Raw genomic sequence first — 24,404 nt, 5'->3', positions numbered from 1 at the left:
GTGAAATAGAATACACCAGGGCTACCTATATACTGTAAATGGTAGGCTAATGTAAGTATTGGTATGGGCAGAAGTGAGGATTAGATAATATTTATATGTACACACAATAGTTAGGTGACGTGTGTGCATGTGCATGCACATGCATGAATCCAGGACTAAATGTCACATGCGCACACCTCACCACCAGGTTGGGGAGTAGTACAGACGGACAGCCAAAAACAAGATTATCTTATATTACATCTATCTATAGTAGTACTTACTGGAAGACACGATGACCCAGGAGTAGTAGCATATGGACCACCCCCAAGACAAAAAAGAGGGATAGAGACCTGTAAACCAAAATTACTATGATTATAGAAGTGGGTGATTATGTAAGTTGGTAATCTATGTTATATAATGGTGGCAATCTCCAGCTCCTCATTGAGGCCAGATGGAGACAGGGTATTGAGGGCATGTATCCAAAAAGTTTCCCTGTGGCAGAGCCTGCCTCAGGGAGGTCGGTGGGCATGGCCTTGATAACCCAAACCTGGAGTCCAATGGTAGATTTTTGGTGAGTCTCTAGAAAGTGTCTGGGGACGCTATGTTCATCTTTTCATCCTTCGATTAGGCAACGATGTTCGACCAAATCTAGAACAGAGGGTATGGGTGATATGACCCACATAAAGGAGACTACATGGACATGTGAGGCAATAAAGGCAATAAATCACAAAACTGGATGAACAGTTGTAGAAATCATTAAGCTTATAGGGCTTGCCTTTGTTTGTTGAAACCCTTTTGACCATGTTAAACAAAGGAATAGGTTTTGCATAGAACCTTACGACACTAGTACATGCCCACAATGGGAGAGGAAAATAGAGACTGGAGTGGACTGGACAGATTTAAGTTTACTAGGGGCTATTTTATTTTTAAATTGGGAGCTTTTCTGTAGGAAATTGTGGGTTTATCAGGAATAATATCCTTCAGGTGGGGATCTTCCAAAAGGATGTTCCAATGTAAGGTGGTGTTTGCCATGGAATCTGGTGGTGAATCTGACTGTGTAGTCAGAATCATCAATTGGTCTGGTGGTTTTGGGTTTGTCTAGTAGATACGAATTGTAGACTTTTTCTATTAGTGTTTCGGGGTATCCCTTTTCCCTGAATTTTTTCTTAAGAGTAAGGCTTTGTTCAATGTAGTCAGTTTGTTTGGTGCAGTTATGTCGGAGGTGACAAAATTAACTTTTTGGGATATTGTGTATCCAGATAGGGTAGTGGCAGCTATGATAATGTAAAAAAGAATTACCTGTTGTCGGCTTGGTGTAGTTTTGGCTATGATTTTACCAACTAACATAATCACTCACTTCATAATAATTTTGGTTTACAGGTCTCTATCCCTGTTTTTTGTCTTGGGGGTGGTCCATATCCTACCACTCATGGGTGGTCATGTCTTCCAGTAAGTACTACTATAGATAGATATATTATAGGATGATCTTGTTTTTGGCTATCTGATTGTTTGCTATACTAATCCCCAGCCTGGTGGTGAGATATGCTACTACTCCTGGGTCGTCATGTCTTCCAGTAAGTACTACTATAGATAGATGTAATATAAGATAATCTTGTTTTTGGCTGTCTGTCTGTTATACTCCCCAACCTGGTGGTGAGGTGTGCGCATGTGACAATTAGTCCTGGATTCATGCATATGCATGTACAGTACATGCACACACATCACCTAACCATTGTGTGTACATATAAATATTATCTATTCCTCACTTCTGCCAATACCAATACTTACATTAGCATACCATTTATATAGGTAGCCCTGGTGTATTCTATTCCACTTTTTTTACTTATTTCATATTTTCCATCCATTATTTATCTGTATCAAGGGAATCACCAAATGTGTACCAACACACACTGATTGGTTAACTCATTCCTAATGTTTTTTTTATTTATTATAGGTACTTATACACTCACTGGCCATTTTATTAGGTACACCTTGCTAGTGCCAAGAAAATATCCCCCACACCATTACATTACCACTAGCAGCCTGAACTGTTGATACAGGAGATAGTATTCTGAATACCTTGGTCATAACAAGTGGTTATTTGAGTTACTGTTGCCTTTCTATCATCTCAAACCAGTCTGCCCATTCTCCTCTGACATCAACAATTCATGTTCATCCACACAACTCTCTCTAAGCAATCTGGTTCCTGACCCTGTTTGATATTGGAAAATGATACCTTGATTTGTGGGGGATGAATCATTCTTATCATGTCCAGACATTTGATTCTACCTAGCTCCTCTGCAACACTATTCGGTGGGAAGTTCCATTCAACCCCCCCCCCCCCCCCAATATCCACTCCTCCAGCGGAGAGCTTAAGTCCTTGACAACTGGCTGAGGCAGGGCCCAAGCAGCAAATCTCTAAACAGACTTTCACTCCAGGCAGGGGCGGATTGACAACTCATGGGGCCCCCTGGCAATAGGGGATCATGGGGCCCCTGTGTCCTTGCCCAAACTCAAAAAAGCCTATGAAAAAGGGGCATCTCATGGGGCCCCCTACTGACCCCAGGCACTCGGTAAGTGCCCGAGTTTCCAAATGGTCAGTCCACCCCTGACTCCAGGCACAGCCCAGGAGGAGAAAGAACACTTGAGAAAGGAGTCCGAAATATTTATTATCTCCTAAACCATGTTTTTGAACAGGGACCTCAGTAAGCAAATGTTCAGATACATATTCATACTCAGAGACTGATCTTCCCATACTGCTTACTGGAGCCTCCTTCACAGTACAGAGGTTAGAAAAAATGGAATAATAGCTGTGGTTTGGTACAAAGCTCTCTAAATTTTGTTAGGGACACAACAGCATAGGGCAGTATCCTTACATACCCCCCCCCCAATTTAAAAACATCCTCATAGCCCAAAATCTGAATGCAGTCAGAAGTGTATTACAATAAAAGCAACATTACATCAATCACATGAAAGGTAGCTGCCTACAGCTGACTAGGGATGAGCTTACACCCCTTGCGTTCAGACTGAACCTTTGCTGCTCAGGTGCTCGGATGAACACCTGAACATCTGCCCATTCAATGGGAGCTGAATGGCATGTATGTTTTTTTCTACTGCTTTTATACATTACAGCTGCCCACTGTCAATTGTTGTTAAGGATGCTGTCAGATGCAGGCACACTGAAACATCCTTAACAACCAATGACATCAATGGCTCCATTCACTTACACATCCAGGCCAGGAATACACAGTCATGTAAGCAAAGGAGCCAGGATTAGTTTAAAAAAGTGTCATGGGGGTTCTCCCCATACCGCATGCCAAGGCCTTCAGGTCTGGTTTGGATTTTAAGGGGGAACCTCAACCAAAATCAAGAAAAAAAGTGTAAGATGCCCCCCAAAATCCACACCAGAACCTTATCTAAGCATATAGTCTAGTAGTCCAGGAGCGTGTACCCCTTCCCCCAGACCATACCAGGCCACATGCACTCAAGATGGGGGGTACGTTGCCAGGGGAGATCCCATACTTATGAGGACAAGGGTCTCTTACAAATCAACCCTGGGCTGGTTGTTGTGGAGGTCCGTGGGAGGGGAGTTTATCAGAATCTGGAAGCCTCTTTAACTATAACTGTCACCCAGATACCAGCCCCCCCCCATGTGAATGAGTAAGGGGTAATGTTCTATGATGTACATCCTTTGTCAATCAGGTTGCACATGACCATATATGATCAAAGACATCATGGGCATCCAAGTTTCAATAATGCTCTTTAAACCTACAGTGAACCAAACACAGGTACGTTCAGCTCATCACTGCCACTGACTAACTAATAGCAGCAAGCAAACAAACACAGAATAGTGCAACACAATGTTTCTTGAACTGCAGATTCTCTCGGTTGTCCATCTGTAAAAGAACAGAAAAAACAACACCCATCATTGCGTAAATCCTGCAGCTCCATTCCTTCAGGCATGACACTTTATTGCACTGGTTTTGCATCACATTTTATGGCAATGAAAAGCTAAAAACTCTAGGATGGCCATACACCGATTGAAACTTTAGGAATGACACTTCAATGCACTGGCTTTGCCTCACATTTTATAACAATGGCAATTTAATAGCTTTTAGCTGGCCATACATTAATCAACTGCTCTCGAAGGGAGATATTGTAAAATGTTCCCATAATCAGCAATTGCAGTCATTCAGTTGCAACCACTAATCATTGTATTCTGACAACAGCAGGTACCGCTGTCAGTATACAATATCCCGATGGGTGGGGAGGCTTATTCCTCCATTCATGTTGTGTGGATGGAGGCATTTGTTAGTTGTTATTCATTCGACCTGCATTCTGAAAAAAAACCTAACTGTATGGGCAACCTTAGAGCCCATCCCTGCACTGAACATTATCACTACCTATTATTGAGAAGTAAACAGAGCACCAAACATAAAGTCCTTACGTTTAGCATGAGTTACTAAAGTGCTGTTAGTTTGACTAGGGAGATATTCTCTTCTGTAAATAAAGCATAAACATATCCAAATTAAACTAAATAACCAAGTGCAGGCTAAAGATTCCATATAGACTTCTGCTGTGAATAGGCCCCTCTTAAAAAACATATTAACTTTACAATAAAAAAAAAACAAAAAACAACCACCGCACTATGCACCACTCTTCTTGCAAAGTCCATCTGGCTGTTCTAAAGGCAGCGGGTCACCTCTGTAGAATCTCATTGAATATAGTCAACTCCAGTGCTGGGCCAAACTCAAGTTATCACCTGTTTTTGGCAGTTAGTTTAGTCCTCAACATTTAACAAAGGAACAGCAAACAGTGATGATCAAGCGAACAGGGATAGTCTCTCACTTATTAAAGTGGGGGTCTGGAACCTGGACCATCCTTCTATCTGCATCAAAGGCATTAATGGATCACTCCTGATCCCTGCTTCCAGCCTTTTTGATGATCAATTTGTACTTGAATATGTGTTGGCCACAGCGTCAATTCTGACAACCACCTTTTAACTTCTCTTTGTACATTGTAGAGTTTTCATGGGGCAAACCTTACATACCTTAAGGTACTCCCATATTTCATAATAACACCATTGCTGCCTATTACTCTAATTTCATCGCTAACTCTTGGGTTACTCATACCCATACTCTAAATAAACCTGTTTTCTACATCTTGCAGCCTAGACAAGCACGTTGTGGCACATAAATCTGGAGTTTTTTGGATGAAATCCCGATAAGCTAGATTGTTCACCATCAGCTAGTCTATACCGTTCAGCCTCGAGGCCTCAGATTTTTGTTTGTGAAAGTGAAATTTCATGGCATTGGTTGGAGTTTGCACAGCCACCTCTGTTTGGTCCAATTAAAGTATGCTCCTTGATACTTGATTGCAGCTTCTCCTCTACACTCTTCCCCCAGGAACAATATGAGTGGAATATCTCTTCTGTCTCCCCATTCCCAATGTCCACATTAAAGTGCACTGCTCTATGGGTGCCTCCCTCTGGCTCTGGCTTAGGTAATCCTATTGACAATTCCCAACTAATGACCCCTATCACCATCCTGTACAATTATAGATCCTGTACATTGTTAGGTCCGAGTATTTTCAGATTTATGGTCATGTCCAGAAGTAGTTGGCCATACTTTGAGTCAAGATGGACTGATCTCTAATGCCTCAAAACCCAGTATCAGCTGATTTGCGAAAAATGGCTTGGGTCTCAGTTCTATCTGTAGGGGGTCCAGTGGACACTGAAGTCTATGTACTAGTGTACCCCCATTCTCCAGTCCACTCTAAAGATGCTAGGCAAAAGGTTGTTCGCTACATGTCCAACAAAATTTTCTCCCAACTGTTGCTAATGAAAGCAGATAGCTTTCCACATGCCCTGTAGGTGATGCCAACATGTTCTAACCTGAGTATCATTCAAAAAATCAAGCTGCCTCTCATGCCAGTGAGGAAATTGCCCCAGGCTTCAGCCATAACTCAGGGATAGATCTTCCCAAACTGCTTACTGGATCTTCCATCACAATACCAAGCAAAAGCAATCAACCCAATGAGTGGGGGTAATTCACACATGAGTTTGTGGAGCAGTAACATGACACTGTTGAACCGAGTTTTTCTGTCCCCCAGTCCCCCTTTAGCTGCAAAGGCAGCGATTGGGGGTGTACACATGGAGCCATGGCAGGAATTGTACAAAACACCATGGACTTTGAGCCATGCAAAAACACTAACTTTGGGCTAAGCAGAAAGACTGTCAATGAAAAAATAAAGAATCATTTTATAGGATGTATTATCACTGCAGAAATGTATGTTGAACTTCAAACCTTAAAGTACTATAAACCTTGACCAGACAGAAAGCATGGCATTAAAAAGAATTCTTGATAAAATGTAGGTCTATATAGGGTATGATAGCAAAGTATTAAATAAGTATTAAACCCTTGACCACAGATCAAGCACGTAAACATTCCCCAGTAGGATTTCCCTTAATAGTCTTGCCCAAGAACTTCCATCTGTAAAGATTTGTTGGATGAATGTCATATTCATGCAGGATGGACAAATTTCTCCCATATTTTCTGTAATAGAGTAATTCCTATGATTATCAACTTCATCTAGTGGCCAGTAACGAGTGGTTATTTGAGTTACTGTTGCCTTTCTATCATCTCAAACCAGTCTGCCCATTCTCCTCTGACCTCAACAATTAATTTTCGTCCACACAACTGCCGCTCACTGGATATTTTCTCTTTTTTGGACCATTCTCTGTAAATTCTAGAGATGTGAAAATCCCAGAAGATCAGCAATTTTTTAAATACTCAGACCAGCCAGTCTGGCACCAACAACCATGCTACGTTCAAAGTCACCTCAGTCCCCTTTCTTCCCCATTCTGATGCTCGGTTTGAACCTCAACAAGTCGTCTTCAGGTCTAGATGTATTGAGTTGCTACTATATGATTGGCTGATTAGCAATTTGTGTTACCAAGCAATTGAACAGGTGTATCCAATAAAGTGGCCGGAGAGTGTATATTGCCAACAATTTACAGATATATTGTACATTCACATCAGTCCCTGCCCTCAAGGAGCTTATAATCTAAGGTCCCTAACTTCACATTCGGGCCAATTTACCTACCAGCATGTTTAGGGATACTAACACAGTATCCCTTTTCCCCACCTTTGTGATTAACTGCTAACTCAAATCTTTTACAGCAAATTGGTATAGATCATTTTTTTCTTTCTTAAGTTCATTCATTTATTCATTTGTTCATTCATTCATTGATATTGCACTCCTACCTAGGCAATTTTATTCTAACCATAATGTGTATATAATATAGTTTATACATACCAAAACAAAATGGAACACAAATACGCCGTACTGTGTCCTTATCGAGTTATCAACAAATCCAGCCAAGAATTACCATTGGAAGGTGATGAGATCTAACTGAATGCGCCTCGCTAAAATATAAATAATAACTTTGTCCAAGCATTTAAATTCAAGCAGTTAAATTCTCTAATTAATGACAAACATGAAACTAAATGTCATTATTTGATATAGAATGCCCCCAGTTAAGTTTCAGGAAGCTGTTTACCAACGCGAGTGATTATATGGAGTTGACCATGAGGGGCACATTGGCAAAAGAATGTGGAAGCTCAGAGTTTTATTTTATAGAAAATAATATTATTTTGAGGCTATATTCAGAAAGAGGCTCAAAGATCATGTAATTAAACTTATTATTCATATTTTTTGGTGCCTGTAACTAAATTCATCTAAATTCTCCTGCCAAAAAGTGAAGTAGATCTAAACTTGGCGTGATATTCTTGGCCTGAAATGTCTATGTAAAAAGAGGCAGGCAGACACATTTAGCAGGAAAATTCATGGGAATGTGCTTATCATCATTATTTGTACATCTCAGGGAATGTCTGCCTTTGTCAGCACTAACACCTATCAGTTCAAAAAAATTTGTTTCCATGTTTTATGAAAGATGGCCACTTGGGGAAGTACAAAGCAGAAGTGTCATTGTAGCTTACAGTCTAAATAGATGAAGTTTGTTACAAAACTCATACATTTCATAAGTAATCTGGTGGTAATCCAATTTTAGATGTATAACAAGGGCTGTAGATGACTTTCACAACTGAATTGTATTACCTAATTGTAACGGAACTGACAGAGATTGCGCTTGAGTACTTTCGCTAGAATACGGCTTCCCCGTCCGAACACCGACAACAGACACCACAGCCGACCATACAAGACTAGACGACACCAGTCGTGAAGTACACCAGGAAGCAGACTAGTTTATGTGAACACATATACAAGTTATATACACTCGGGGGAACAATCCCCCCTCCCTGCATAAGGACACAGGGCGGGGCAATCTACATTTAGTAACAAGAGACACACAGGCAGGGTGGACTGACCATTTGGAAACTCGGGCACTGCCCGAGGGCCCGGGGTCAGTAGGGGGCCCCATGAGATGCCCCTGGTACCTTTTTCATAGGCTTTTTTGAGTTTGGGCAAGGACATTTGTGATTTTGCTAGCAGCAGCAAGTCTAATTGATCAGTCATACATATAATCTTTGGCCTGAATGCCAAGCATCATGTCTGGAGGAAACCAGGCATCGTTCACCATCTGGCCAATACCATCCCTACAGTGAAGCATGGTGGTGACCAGGGGCGGACTGACCATTTGGAAACTCGGGCACTGCCCGAGGGCCCGGGGTCAGTAGAGGGCCCCATGAGATGCCCCGGTACCTTTTCATAGGCTTTTTTAAGTTTAGGCAAGGACACAGGGGCCCCATGATCCCCTATTGCCCGGGGGGCCCCATGAGTTGTCAGTCTGCCCCTGCACACAGGTATTCAAACTTCACACCAGTAGACAGTCCCATCAGGAGAGAGAACTGCTGGAGACCCCCCCCCCCCACTAAGCTAATACACATAAACACTTACATCCCATAATAGTTTGCTCCCAAGCCAAACAATAGAACAATGGGATGCAGCCACATAACATTAAACAATCAACAATCCCCCACCCCAATATTAGGACAGATCACCCTATACCCCTAACAGGCACAGGGTGATTTACACATAAGAGGGATATGGGGAGCTCAGACAGGGGTCTCTCCACCTCTCCAAAGTGAGCTGGGTTCCATGGGTCCCCACCCAAAATGACTCCCATCACACTAACATTTGCTGATATATTTTTTTAAATAATTAAAAGATAAATTATACAGTGCTTTCCAAAAGTAAAAAATGCATGAAAATGAAATAATTAAACAAACACATCCACATTTTAAAGTGCTAAACAACCTTCTATAAATCCCCAGCATTTACAAAGGATTGCATGTTATTTTACTTTTAGGCCACATCACATCTCTGCAGTGCGTTGTGATGTTTTACCACATACACATAAATGTGCATTGAATTAAGGCAGCCTAGCTATTTCAAATGGGCTGCCAATGTACTACAATGCAAAAAACAGGCATTAAAATTGTTATAAACACGTGTACAATGCAACACAACATAGAAAATCTGTCATTAACCGCTTCAATACTGGGCACAATCCCCCACTTCCTGCCCAGACCAATTTTTAGCTTTCAGCGCTGTCACACTTTGAATGACAATTGCATGGTCATGCATCACTGAAACCATACAGTATGACATTTTTATAATTTTTTTCACACAAACAGAGCTTTATTTTGGTGGTATTTAATCACCACTGAGTTTTATATTTTTTGCTAAACTAATGAAAAAAAGACCACAAATTGTGAAAAAAAACTTTGTTTTTCTTCGTTTCTGTTATAAAACTGCAAATTTTGCAAATAAATAATCTTTAATCAAAAATTTAGGCCAAAATCTATTCTGCTACATTTCTTTGGTGAAAATAACCCAATCAGTGTTTATTATTTAGATGGTAGGAAAGTTATAGAGTCCACAAACTATGGTATATATAGTGCATCCAGAAAGTATTGACATTAACTTTTGCCACATTTTGTTGTTACAGCCTCCAAAATGGATTGAATTAATTTTTTTCCTCAACATTCTGCAAACAATACCCCATAATGACAATGTGAAATAAGTTTGTTTTGAAATCGTTGCAATTTATTAAAAATAAAAAACGAAAAAATAAAACATATGTACATAAGTATTCACAGCCTTTGCTCAATACTTTGTTGAAGCACCTTTAGCACCAATTACAGCCTCAAGTCGTTTTGAGTATGATGCTACAAGCTTGGCACACCTATTTTTGGGCAATTTATCCCATTCTTCTTTGCAGTATCTCTCAAGCTCCATCAGGTTGGATGGGCAGCGTCGGTGCACAGCCATTTTCAGATCTCTCCAAAGATGTTCAATCGGGTTCAAGTCTGGGCTCTGGCTGGGCCACTCCAGGACATTCACAGAGTTGGACCATAGCCACTCCTTTGTTATGTGAGCTGTGTGCTTAGGGTCGTTGTCCTGTTGAAAAATGAACCGTCGCCCCAGTCTAAGTTCCAGAGCTATCTGGATCAGGTTTTCATCAAGAATGTCTCTGTACATTGCTGCATTCATCTTTCTTTTGATCTTGACTAGTCTCCCAGTTCCTGCCGCTGAAAAACATCTCCCCAGCATGATGCTGCCACCACCAGGGGTAGACTGACAACTCTTGGGACCTCCGAGCAATAGGGGATCATGGGGCTCCTGTGTCCTTGCCCAAACTCAAAAAAGCCTATGAAAAAGGTACCAGGGGCATCTCATGGGGCCCCCTACTGACCCCGGGCCCTCGGGCAGTGCCCAAGTTTCCAAATGGTCAGTCCGCCCCTGGTCACCACCATGCTTCACTGTAGGGTTGGTATTGGCCAGGTGGTGAACGATGCCTGGTTTCCTTCAGACATGATGCTTGGCATTCAGGCCAAAGAGTATATGTATGACTAATCAATTAGACTGGCTGCTGCTAGCAAAATCACAAATGTGTACCGGTGAACAAATGTGTGAGTGCAAACATACAAATTGATGCTCTGCCTTTCCCAAAAACTACTTTAAATAATGAATTAAATAAATGAATGAACTCCCTACTACACAAAGGATTCCCACAAGTGTGCATGTGCCCCGTGGGCTGGCAATTATACCCCTCCTAAACTAAATCCCAAATAAACCAATAAGTAGATACAAGGTGCTTAAACCACAATAGTGCTAAAATTAGCACATATACAGTGCCATGAAACTGTGTATACAGTGAAATTGTATAAAACAATATATACATATATATATATATATATATATATATATATATATATATATAAAAGCCCCAATAATTGTGCAAACATATAAAAGTTAAAAAAAAATTGAAAGTTCCAAAAAAAACCCATTGCATCCGGTGTGAATATCAAGTGATACAGAAGTAAATCTTCTTATCCATAGCAATTCTCTGTGTGTAGTGCTCCAATTAGTGCTCCCCCTCCAGAGCCCCACTCACCACAGATAATTGAACTCCTGGAATGGTAGGTCAAATATCGCATGAGATGTTGCAGCGCTCTCCTGCAGGAAAGTTGATTGGCTGTGTGCTCTTGAAACCTCTATACGCTGATGACATAGTGGAAACACCTCTAGATCAATCCTTTGCGACAAAACTCTTCCAGAATCTCCACAGTACTCCTCCACCACCGTAAAAACATCAAAGGGAAACTTCCATAGCGTAACACCGTATTTATTAGGTAAAAAACATTTAAAATTACACTTACACAAAAACCATGTGTATGGCACTTTAAATCCCAGCAAAAAGCAATTCCTTCTCAGAGGACAAGTGTAGCGCTATCAAGCCCCGCTCTACATGTTTCGTCGTATGATGTCATCTTTTCTACATATGTTGGGATGTTGGCAAAAAACAATTTTGAATGCCGGGACATCTTACCATACTGCTTATTTTTGTAGATCTATTTGACTGAAAGTTTCCATAAAGAAAATGAAAATGACCAACAGTTGGATATCTTCTACCAGAAATGACTTTGCTATTAAAAGTGATTTAGCCAACAATGAAACAAAATACAAGAGTATTCATTCCTTAGCCTGCATTTCCTGTTGTCACTATTATTTCTTGTAATCACTAGTAAAGTGCTGTTTAGGCATTTCTGCCTTCTCACTCAGCTTCCTGCTGCTCTTCTCTTCCATCAGATTTCATGTCTCTGAAGATTCTCTACATCCCCAGCCCACATCCTGCATCTCTGCCTTTTACTTCCCCACCACACAGCAAAGTACTGCAGCTGCTGTCTTTTCCATTGATTACTATTTATTACTACCTATCCCTACAAACTGGAGAACTGCATGGGTAATCACAATGACAAGGATCTTTTTTTTTCATTTACACATGCATATAGACAATAAGTAGACATTATCATCTTATAAAAGATGAAAGAGGTGCTGACATGTGTACCACTTCATAAATATACCTAATATATGCCTACATCAAATTTGCTACTTAGCATGTGACATTCTACTGGATTTCTTTTGTTTTTTTAATCAACCAGGACAATAGTTTTTACTTCCTCTGTGAGTATTACAAAGGTTATGCCAACATGTCACAATGGTCACAGGGCAAGTGCCAAAGGCAGTTACAGAAGATAGACAAAAACACTACAAGATTTGCACGTGTGAAGGTGATGACATGTTTCACATTGAAACTGGAAGTGATATAACATCCTTTTGCTTCCACTGTGTGATGAGACACCTGGCTAACAGGTGGGAAACCTCACTTTTGTCATTCATTGCGTGCACTGCTAGTAATACAGTATCATGTCAGAGCTTACTGAGCTTCAAAGAGGGCAAATCCAAGGTAATGACAGTATACAGCAGTGGTCACCAAACTGTGGCCCTGGGGCTGGATGTTGTCCTTTGCTTGCCTTTATGTGGCCCTTGGGGCACTGTTCTTCCAACTGATATGAGACACTATTCTGCCAACTGGCACAAGCAATGCGGTACCATTTCTTCCACTGACACCAATAATGGAGCACTATTATTCCCAATGAAACCAACAATGGAGCACTATTCCTCCTCCTTAATCCCACTGATGCCAGGATAATTTCTACTCCTGCTCGCCACGTCTGGCCCTCCTAAAGTCTGAAGGATAATAAACTGGCCCTTTGTTTAGAAAGTCTGAAGAGCCCTAGCATACAGGATACAGTTTCTTGGAAAATGTCAGCGTAAGCACGGTCAGCATGGTCAATCAACCGAGACAACAGGACATTGAACAGGATTGTGACCTGGAATAAGAAAACAACTGCTGCAAAAGAGACTGCAGGGCTCAATCTCAGTCCCGTGAAGACACAGGCAACATATGGTAGCATGTTGCTGTACATTCCCTTACAAAAAAAGGGTCAAATGAGATTTTAGTCACGTTTGGGCGCATTGGCAGCCCATGCATTTTGAATGAGCTGCCCTAAAATAATGCACAGTAGCACGTAACATAACATGCCATGTGCAACATATGACCATTAATGCACTGAAGTAAATGGGTCCTAAGTGTTAGTGAAGGTAACGTGTTCGATTGAAGCATAGTTCAAGGAATCACATCAGAGGGTGAAGGCTCAGTTCACATTGCTGCAACCCCAAAGTTGTGTGACTTCCAGTGCAACATTGCAACTTTTGTAACTTGATGTAACTTCAATGCAATGGCAATGTGACCTTCATGTAACTTTGGCCAATCATAACAATACAGAGTGTGACACACAGTGCTGGGACAAGGTAATTTAGAACCCAGGGCGGTCATGCCAAAATGTGCCCCCCACCCCCCAAGATGGAGTTGTATGAACATCATGTGTCAGCACAATTCCTTCTCCTCCTAGTAGAAATTCAACCCCTTCTGAAATCCCCTTCCGAGCCCCCCCCCAATCCCCAGCACAAGTGACCCCCCAAAACACCCCTAGCACTAATCCTCTACCCCTCAAATTTCCCCTCCAAGCATACATCCTCGCCTTACAAATCCAAATCCCCCATCCAAGTACACATTCTCCCCCAATCCCTCTCTAAGCACAAATACCCCCCAAATCATCCCCACTAGCACAAATCCCCCCCCCTCCTAGTACAATTCCCTACCCCTTCTACCATATCACCTCTTCTAGCACAAATCCCCCCCCCCCCTCCTAGTACAATTCCCTACCCCCTCTGCCATATCACCTCTTCTAGCACAAATCCCCCCCCCCCAGTACAATTCCCTACCTATTTTATTGACTTTGTCTTAGGTATATTGACTATAAATATCACATGGGTTATTGTTCCTGAAAGTAAACCTGTCCTTCACCCTCTCCAGTGTCGCTCCTTTCTCTAGCAGTGTCCTATGGAGTCACCCTTGCATGCAGGGACCAGAGTTGTGTCTCCTTACACTGTGTGCATCAATCGAAACACACAGTCCCATAGCCTAGTATGATGAGACACTTCCCGGTTCCTCCTCCTCTCCAAGCTAAGCAAATGGCTGGAGACTGCAATGTCCACTGGTAATGCTTTCCTGTAAAAAAAAGGAGGTTCAGGGAAGCGGCACTGGAATACCAGAAGCCATAAGCATTGATAGTTGTAAACAGAAAACTCTTGGGTGAGAATTTTAACAAATAGTTTTCTGGGGAATGTTCATTTTATTGTGCTCTGTGTTTTGGGCTTAAATACATTGTGGGTTTAATTCCACTTCAGCCCTTCCCAGTAACATATACTTACCTATCTTTCAATCCCCCAATATTCCATTCAGTATTTTAGAAATAAATGAAATTCCATTGTTAGCTACAAGCCCCCAGACGTCTATTGAACACACATGTGACAGCATTGCTTGGTACAGCACTGTCACATAAAGCGCGTCACATGTTTTTCCTTAACTGAAAGTAACTGGTATTTCCTATGGTTCCCAGTACTAAATGGTTTGACAGGAGAGAGAAGGAAAGGCAAGTGTTTTCTGGGTAGGGGTGAAGGGTTAAAGTTAGGCATTGAATGGGCTAAATACTTTAAATATTCATTAGCTTTAAGCTGGTGATGGCTATGAGATTCAACGAAGTGTCTACTGAGGAGAGCAGGAAAAAGAATGTTTGAGTTGGTGAAAAATAAAGCTTTGCAAGAGAAAAGGGACAATTTATGAGAAAATAAGGTATTCAACAGGTAAGCGGTCACTTCATGCAAAAGAGTTCCAATTCTATGCCTAAGTGATATTGATGTTTGTGCATTGAATATTTCTAGGTAGAAAATACTATGAGATAAAAATAAAGGTAATAAAAACTCATACCCCATAATGAACTAAAGTTCTCTCTCTCAATCAGCGTTGACTAGCTGCAAGAATTAGTAAATAGATAATAAAGTATATCATGTTTACTTGTTTTAAACTCTTCTTTTTACATTTCTTAAGTTAGGTCCTAGTTTCCAGGCCTAGGCAAATGATGCCATACATCCCAGGAGTCTTCAGGAAAGAATGAGGGGTTTTCTCAGCTAATCACACCCTCCTGCCTGCATCCCTGAGCTAAAGGCAGATGGATTCCAGGAAGTCAATACTACATGAATCATCTGCCCTTACTCAAGATAGCTACAGCCACAAATGCTAGGAAGTGTTTTTGATTTCTCAACAAAATAAAGCCTGGAGACATGGATGAGGTGAGTTTGCATTGAACATTATAAATTAATTAAACAGCATTTTTGCATTTGTGGTGCTCAGATGCAGTGTAGTTCCGCTTTACGCTTAGAATTATTTCATAGAAATCATAACATTTTTTAATACAGTCATCATGGAAAATAAATTATAGACAGAGCATGTTTTCCAGCTGACACTTTCATTTTAAACCCATTAATATTAACTTTCTCATCATCATATCCATAGATCTATATATTCATGTATGTTTAATTGTGATTGATAATGTCACCATCTTTGTGCTACACTACACATGAATGATCTGATGACATTTCCAGATTCTTCCTTCAGAAGTCCTAGTCCGAGTTTTATCTGATTTTGCGGAAATTGCTACTACACAATGGGACACGTCCTCAGTGCCTATTTTAACCTCCTTTTTGCCGACAAACACACAGTTTGCGGCGCCTCCGATTGCCTGAATGTTCTGTGTTCGGCAGGCAGCAAGCTACACGTCGCATAAACTTCATGGTCATGGGCACAAAGTAAAGCATTGTGACCATGCCATATAAACACCCCTGTTCACTGCCTATTGCAGCTTAACCCTCCCTGGCAGTATTCCCGAGTGTAGCTCGGGGTAAAGTTTCAGTACCACAAGCGGTAACCCAGAGCTGCACTCGGGCTTACCATGCGGCGCTGCTCCGTGATCCCTCGATCACTTACCTTGTCCTGCGCTCCTGCGATGTCCCTCCTGCAGTGTCCCCGGCAATGTAATCCGGCAGATGCCGGCATCTGTCATCTGGGTTCCGTCCCCTGCGAGCGTCGGGATGTACGGGGGACAGAGCGGCGGGAAATTTGAAAATGACAAAAAGTGACATTCACTAAATACACTAAAATCACATAGTAAAACATTCCTGTATAAAACCATTTCACATACATTTTGTCCCGAGTGCTTTGTCCTGCGCCCTGCCTACATTTTTACTGTTCTTTCTGCCTGGAAACTGAGAAACATCCATGGTGTCCAAAAAGCGTCCCTTTAGGTCAAAAGCGGTTTTAGACCAACTAGAGAACAGCGATAGTAAATCAGAACCACTTGCAGAATTGAGTGATAATGATTCGTGGGGAAATTCATCATCAGACACTGAAAACGATTTTGCAACTTTGCTCAGCAATGTGCAAACTTGGCTCTATATTTCAAATTTCAGTGTTTTTGGTTTGATTATATTATTGAATTAAATTTATTATTATTATATTATTATTTTTTATGATTATTTATTAAATTATAATTTATGATTTCGTGTTTCAAATTTTATCATACCCGGGATGTTTACTAGACTCTTGTTCAGACAGATTTCAGTGAGTTATTCCTAAAAATTACAAGCCTACAATAAAAAAAAAACATATTTCCAAGCAAAAAAAAGTACCACTTTGAGCACAGAAATATGGAAATAATCAGACCGCTAGGGAGGTTAAGATAAGGGGAAGGGTGGGGGGTGCAGATGGCAGGCTTCAAAAATGAGGCTCAACTGCACATTTTTCCTGTCTCCAAACTGCATGTCTAAATGAAGCTTTAGACCAGCAATGGGCAAACTATGGCCCGCAGGCCGTATACAGCCCGGTGGACCTTTTATTCCGGCCCGCGGAGCTAGGCTCCTCTCACAATCCGCCCTGAAGACCGGTGTAGCATGAAAATCTGTCTCCTATGAGGATCTGTCCCCCTCGACGTATCTGCGCATGTGCCGGAGATTGCCGATCGGCTGCTAATGCCTGAAACTGGCACATGCGCAGATACGTCGAGGGGGAGAGATCCTCATAGGAGACAGATTTTCATGCTACACGGCGAGAGGAACGCGCGGAGCAAAGGTAAGTGAATTGACACAGGGGGGACTTGGGGACTTAATATGGGGAATGAATTAATATGGGGGATGAATTAATATGGGGAATTAATTACTATAGGGGGGATGAATTACTATATGGGGGATGAATTACTATGGGGGATGAATTACTATATAGGGGATGAATTACTATGGGGGATGAATTACTATATGGGGGATGAATTACTATGGGGGATGAATTACTATATGGGGGATGAATTACTATATGGGGGACGAATTACTATATGGGGGATGAATTACTATGGGGGATGAATTACTATATGGGGGATGAATTACTATGGGGGATGAATTACTATATGGGGGATGAATTACTATGGGGGATGAATTACTATATGGGGGAGGAATTACTATATGGGGGATGAATTACTATGGGGGATGAATTACTATGGGGGATGAATTACTATGGGGGATGAATTACTATATGGGGGATTAATTACTATATGGGGGATGAATTACTATATGGGGGATTAATTACTATGCTTACTATGGGGAAATATTACTATACTTACTATGGATGACACATACACATCATTCATCTACTCTTGGTCCGGCCCTCAGGTCCAATATATGAACCCATTGCGGCCCTCAAGTCAAAAAGTTTGCCCACCCCTGCTTTAGACACACCTCCATCACACACAAGGGGAGATCCTACACAGCCCCAGGGACCTCTATAAACTAAGCTTCAGGACCCTCTAGGCGAAGGTCAATGGGTCAAGGTCTCCCAGTCTGCTCCCAACGGGGCTTATTTACTAAAGCTGGAGAGTGCAAAATCAGGTGTAGCTGTGCATGTGAGCCAATCAGCTTCTAGGTTTTATTGCCAAAGCTTAATTGTACAAGCTTAAGTTAGAAGCTTAAAACAAATCTTTCAGCTCTCCAGACAGGACTTGTCTGATCCCCAGGCCTGGGGATCAGACAAGTCCTGTCTGGAGCTGAAAGATTTGAATTGCTGCAAAACTGCAGAGTTGCTGGCAGAATCACCGGACGAAAATAGAAAAAAAGGCTAAAAAGGAAACTAATAGAGCCTTCACATCTAAGAATTGAGAAAACACTTTTGCCACCCTGAGAGGAGGTTCTTTTATGAGTAACACCTGGCTGACCTTAAGGGGACCCCTGGATCTGACTAAAGAGTCTGTGGTGACCCACCGAGAGGGAGATGCCTGGCTGCCTAACCTCTGATGTACCCATTGCCTGTGATGCATGATCACACATGCGCATAACCCATGCGTTTCCGGTGAGTGCACATTTCTGTTATTTGACAGAGTGGAGGCCGTGGGAATCCGCATTTGTACAGTGATTCACTGTGGATACCTATTTATTGACTTTTCTACCTTGTTAAGCGCTGCACTCTATTGTTTTAAGATTATATTGATATATTTTTGAGGCATTGTGGTTGCCTAAAGTGTTCTAGCTGCTGACATTCAAGAGAGCGCTCACTATCTTTTATACTAGTGAAGTTAGAAGCTGATTGGCTACCATGCAGAGCTGCACCAGATTCTGAGTGCTCTAGTGTTGGTAAATCTCACCCAAAGTTTCCTTATTCACCACCCTTGGCAGTTCAGTTCTGCAGAAGGCTCTTTAGTTCACCTCCCAAACAGCACTGCATCCTTGCTGATTATCCAAACCCAGGGGCCTATTTGCTGAGAGGCAAACTAGGCATTTACCTAGGGTGGCGCTTTTCAGGGGGGCGGCATGGCAGCAGTGCCGCCCCCCCTTTCCCATGGAAGGGACACTTCCATGGGAAAGGGATAGGGGCAGGGCCGCCATGCCTGAGGGACCGCCTTCAGTGGGGAGCGGAGTGGTGGGTGGATCCCCGGAGGGCGGATCCCCGGTGTGCACTCGGAGCGCGTGAGGGGCGGGGCCAGCTGTCAATGTGCTGGGATCCGCAGGAAGGCCAAAAGGTGCCGCAGAGGAGGAAGAAGAATAGGACGAGGTCAGGGGGCAGAGCACGCCCGCTTCTTTGCAGCTGCGGCCAGAGATCGTGGGGGAGAAGGGACACAGGCACAGGAATGATCCTGACACCATCTGGAGGAGCCGCTGCTGGACAGGTAAGTGCTTGGAGGACTGGTGCTCCCTCGGTCCTGTCTCACTGTCCCCTGATACACTGCCCCCCACCTGTTCTACTTCCCTGCCCCGTCCCATTGCCCCCCATCCATCACACTGCCCCCACATGTCACCCTGCCCCACACCTGTTCCACTTCCCCCTCCTGTCCCCCACATAGTCTCACTACCACCCATCTATCCCCACTGCCCCCCACCTGTCCCTCTGCGCTCCTCCTGTCCATCTGCCCCTCACCTGTCCCTCTGCGTTCCTCCTGTCCAGCTGCCCCGATCCTGTCCCTGTGCACTCCTCCTGTCCCACTGCCCCTCACCTATCCTTCTGCGCTTTTACTGTCTCACTGTACTTCTCCTGTCCCACGGCGCTTCTCCTGTCTCGCTTCCCCGATCCTGTCCCATGCCCCCCCCGTCACGCTGCCCCCTACCTGTCCCTCTACGCTCCTCCTGTCCCACTGCCCCTCACTTGTCTCACTGCTCTCCTCCTGTCCCACTGCCCCTCACTTGTCCCAGGGGTGTATTTGCCACAAGGCAAACAAGGCATTTGCCTAGGGCGGCACTTTTCAGGGGGCGGCACGGCAATGTAAGTATAAGTGGTGTCAGTGGGAGTAATAGTGCCCCATCATTAGTGTCAGTGTGGGAGGAATAGTGCCCCCTCATTGGTGTCACTGACACCACTGATGGGGCACTATGCCTCCCGGCCTCCCACCGACACCAATGATGGGGCACTATTCCTCCCACTGACACCAATTATGGGACACTATTCCTCCCACTGATACCAATGATGGGGCACTTCCTCCCACTGACACCAAAGTTGGGGCACTTCCTCCCACTGATACCAATGATGAGGCACTATTCCTCCCCCTGACACCAATGATGGGGCATGATTCCTCCCACTGACACCAATGATGGGGCACGTCTTCCCACTGATAGCAATGATGGGGCACTATTCATCCCACGGACACCAATGATGGGGCACTATTCCTCACACTGACACCAATGATGGGGCACGATTCTTCCCACTGATACCAATGATGGGGCACTATTCCTCACACACTGACACTAATGATGGGGCACCATCATTAGTGTCAGGGGGAGGAATAGTGCCCCATCACTGGTGTCAGTGAGAGGAATAGAGTCCCATCATTGGTATCAGTGGGAGGAATAGTGCCCCATCATTAGTGCCAGTGGGAGGAATCATACCCCATCATTGGTGTCAGTGGGAGGAATAGCGCCCCATCGGTGTCAGTGGGTGGAGCTCTAATAGGAAGAGGTGGAACCTAAAGAGGAAGGGGTGGAGTTTGCAGATGAAAAGGTGAGACAAATTTAGATGCGGGGGGGGGGGGTGATTTTAGTCTTGCCTAGAGCAGCACAAAACCAAAACACACCACTGTCCAAACCCCAAGTGCACAGCTGCCATAAAAAGAGGTACTATTTCCATCCATTACATCACTAAAGGAGGGGCAACAATTAAAGCGTACTAACAACTGCCAATAATTGGATCACAGCAACCAAAAAGGAATTTGGAGATTTAGAGGAAGTTGAAAACAATATAAGGTAATTTTTGAGCTAAGAATACTGTACATACATGAATAGATTTTTTTTCTAACTGCTGTCACTTTAACTTTTACTCTTTAGAAGGACCAACAATTGAACTTTGTGCATGTTTTTAATGCAACCTTATAATAGCCAACGGACACAACAAAACTGCCAATTAAGTATTCAATAATCTTATATATACATATATATATATATACTACATTGCCAAAAGTATTGGGATGCCTGCCTTTACACACACATGAACTTTAATGGCATCCCAGTCTTAGTCCGCAGGGTTCAATATTGAGTTGGCCCCGCCCTTTGCAGCTATAACAGCTTCAGCTCTTCTGGAAAGACTGTCCACAAGGTTTAGGAGTGTGTCTATGGGAGTGTTTGACCATTCTTCCAGAAACGCATTTGTGAGGTCAGGCACTGATGTCGAACGAGAAGGCCTGGATCGCAGTCTCCGCTCTAATTCATCCCAAAGGTGTTGCATTGCACTTGGTGATGTAAGGCTTGAATGCTGCTGCTCAGCCATGAAAACTAATTCCATGAAGCTCTCTATCCACTGTTGTTGTACTAATCTAAGGGTCACATGATGCTTGGAGGTCTTTAACTATTGACTCTGGAGACAGTTGGTGACATTTTATGTGGCCTACCATTAGTGGTCTGCCACTTGGTGGCTGAGTTGCTGTTGTTCCCAGTTGCTTCCACTTTGTTATAATACCACTAACAGTTGGCCGTGGAATATTTAGTAGGAAGGAAATTTCACGGACATTTCACAGATGGACTTATTGCACAGGTGGCAACCTATCACGGTACCACGCTTGAATTCACTGAGCTCCTGAGAGCGACCCATTCTTTTACAAACGTTTGAAGAAGCAGTCTGCATGCCTAGATTCTTGATTTTGTACACCTATGGTCATGGAGGTGATTGGAACACCTGGATCCAATGACTTGGAGGAGTTCCCAATACTTTTGGCAATATAGTGTTGAAGCGGAACCGTTCCGCAGTGCGTCTCACCCAATGATCCCCTTTTCCGGCAAGTCTTCCAGCACTCTCCCAAGGCAGGTATTATAGCTAAAAACGCTCCCACCAAAGCAACTGAAACTGATTAACAACCCCATCTGCTACTTAACTAACAAGATCAATATCCCAGTAGCTTATTTGACTTGATGCTATTCTCTGATTAAAAAGTGTTCCTTTCATGTTATGCCTGAGGGATGCCTTCTTCCCTTTATAGAGTTGAAATGTTGTTTTCACCTTCCCCCCTGGATGTACTTGAGATATCTACAGCTCAGGCACGCAGTATTCATTCAGTTCCCTGCTCCCATAACCCTGGCTTCCCAGTCGGTTGAGAACCTTCTGATGGCAGGTAATATAGATAGACCTCTATCTTCTATTTATCTACGATTGACCTGTAAGGGTACCTCTGGCACGTCACAAACCTACCTTGCCTGGCAAAGAGGAGGTTTGGACCGAGGGCCTTCAGCAATATATTCCCCTTATGATTTCAGCTAAAGACAGATCTATACAATTAAAATTTCTTCACAGGGTGTACTATACGCCTCAAAGGCTGTCGGTTATATATCGCACAGCTGATGCAGTCTGCCTTAAATGCCATCTACAGGTGGGGAATTTTATACATATTTTATGGTCCTGCTCACTACTCCAGACCTTTTGGCGGGCAGTGGTGGCTGACATGAACGCGATTAGTGGCCTCAACATAGCATTGAATTCCCTGATCTTACTATTGGGTATAACTGATAACCTGCCCACCACCCACACCAAACCGGGGCGGACTGACCATTTGGAAACTCGGGCACTGCCCGAGGGCCCGGGGTCAGTAGGGGGCCCCACGAGATGCCCCTTGTATTTTTTCCATAGGTTTTTTTGAGTTTGGACAAGGACACAGGGGCCCCATGATCCCCTATTGCCCAGGGGCCCCATGAGTTGTCAGTCCGCCCCTGCACCAAACTGTTTGTTTTCTATGTCTCTTACTATGCAAGGAAAATGATTTTGTCTAAATGGAAATTGTTGGAACCTCTAACGGTCTCTGCATGGTGCTCCATGATCAATGCCACTTTGCCCATGTACAAGCTGACCTACAGTATATGGGACGTAATTGCCCTAAAAAGTTTAGCAAGATTTAGTCATCCTGGGTAGAGGCTAGACACTTCCCGATATGACATTTTATTTAAGGGCTTGCTCCCCTTGGTTGCTTACTTGCCTTCATGAGTCTCCTGAATGTAAGCCCCTCCCTAGCTATACACTTCACTTCTTGTCTACCCTGCTCTCCCTGCCTTTTGTTCCTCCCTTTCCCTCTCCATTCCCTCTTTTTGCTCCCACTCCCACTCCCCCCCTTTTTTTTCCATTCTGGTATGCAATGTGCTGTTTGTCGCTTCTCTGTGACCTGCTGTTGACTGGTTGTAGTAGGCAATCCCTGTTTTATTATTCTTTTTGTGAAACTTGTATTCCCTCCTTTTGTGTGGTAATGCTACTGCAATTCCCTTGTATGTTTGGTTTCTATCTATCTATCTATCTATCTATCTATCTATCTATCTGTCTGTCTGTCTATCCATTCAATCGTATCCGACCCTTGGCGATTGCATGGCCCGCCACTCGTAAGCAACTTTTTCCATGAATTCTCTTAGCAATTATTTTACAGGGTAGGATGCCAGGTCTTTACCCAACCCATATGCATGTTGGTTTAATATTTAAAAAAACATTTCTTCTGTTAAAAAAAGTGTTCCTTTAATTTTTTAAGATATATATATATATATATATATATATATATATATATTTATTTATTTATTTATATATAATGTGTTTGACTTGAAGTAATACTTTAGATGAAAAATAATCTTTTATACATAGTAAAACATTACCAACTCTTTGTGTGATGGCTTGATTTATAACATACCCTTGTTAAGACAGTCAGTCATTATTACAGCAGTCAGTTGTTTTAGTCCATATGCTTCGCTATAGCTGAAAACAAGTGAACACTTCAAATCGCTGCAGTTTTAAACACAGAATGAAATATAACATTTTTTAATGAAATCATTTGGAAATAATGTAAATGACTGTACTGTCAGAACTTCAAAATCTTCATCCAGGCCTCAGAGAATAGCCAAGAGATATTTCTTAGGTCAATATTTCCACAAACGAACATTAAAAGGAATTGCTCATATATTTACAATGTCATCTCTGAAGAGGAGAAACATCTGTCACTGGCTTTAGTTCATACTGGTCTTTCAAGGGATTGTCCTTTCACATTTGGATCATCTGGCATGTGTTACTAATCTGATATTTTGATTTTTGCATAAGAAAAAAAAGAGATGACAGATAAGAACAACAGGAAAATAATCAGCCAGGTTACCTATTGAAGTGTCAGAATAATTTATTG

At 42.7% G+C, this 24,404-nt stretch overlaps 1 long non-coding RNA gene across 1 annotated transcript; it reads left to right on the top strand.

Annotated features, from left to right (window-relative positions):
- The first annotated feature begins 1,357 nt into the window (after window positions 1-1,357).
- Window positions 1,358-10,043, top strand: LOC149463712 (uncharacterized). Its single transcript, XR_016312396.1, has 3 exons — window positions 1,358-1,428; window positions 1,508-1,553; window positions 9,950-10,043. It is a non-coding gene; the product is annotated as an uncharacterized LOC149463712 (long non-coding RNA).
- The last annotated feature ends 14,361 nt before the right edge of the window (window positions 10,044-24,404 follow it).

Source organism: Staurois parvus, unplaced genomic scaffold (assembly GCF_062004578.1).
Source record: "Staurois parvus isolate SC_StPar_1 unplaced genomic scaffold, SC_StPar_1.0 ptg000153l, whole genome shotgun sequence".
NCBI lineage: Eukaryota > Metazoa > Chordata > Amphibia > Anura > Ranidae > Staurois > Staurois parvus.
The sequence above is the reverse complement of the archived record's forward strand: the minus strand, read 5'-3'. Positions and strand labels throughout refer to the sequence as shown.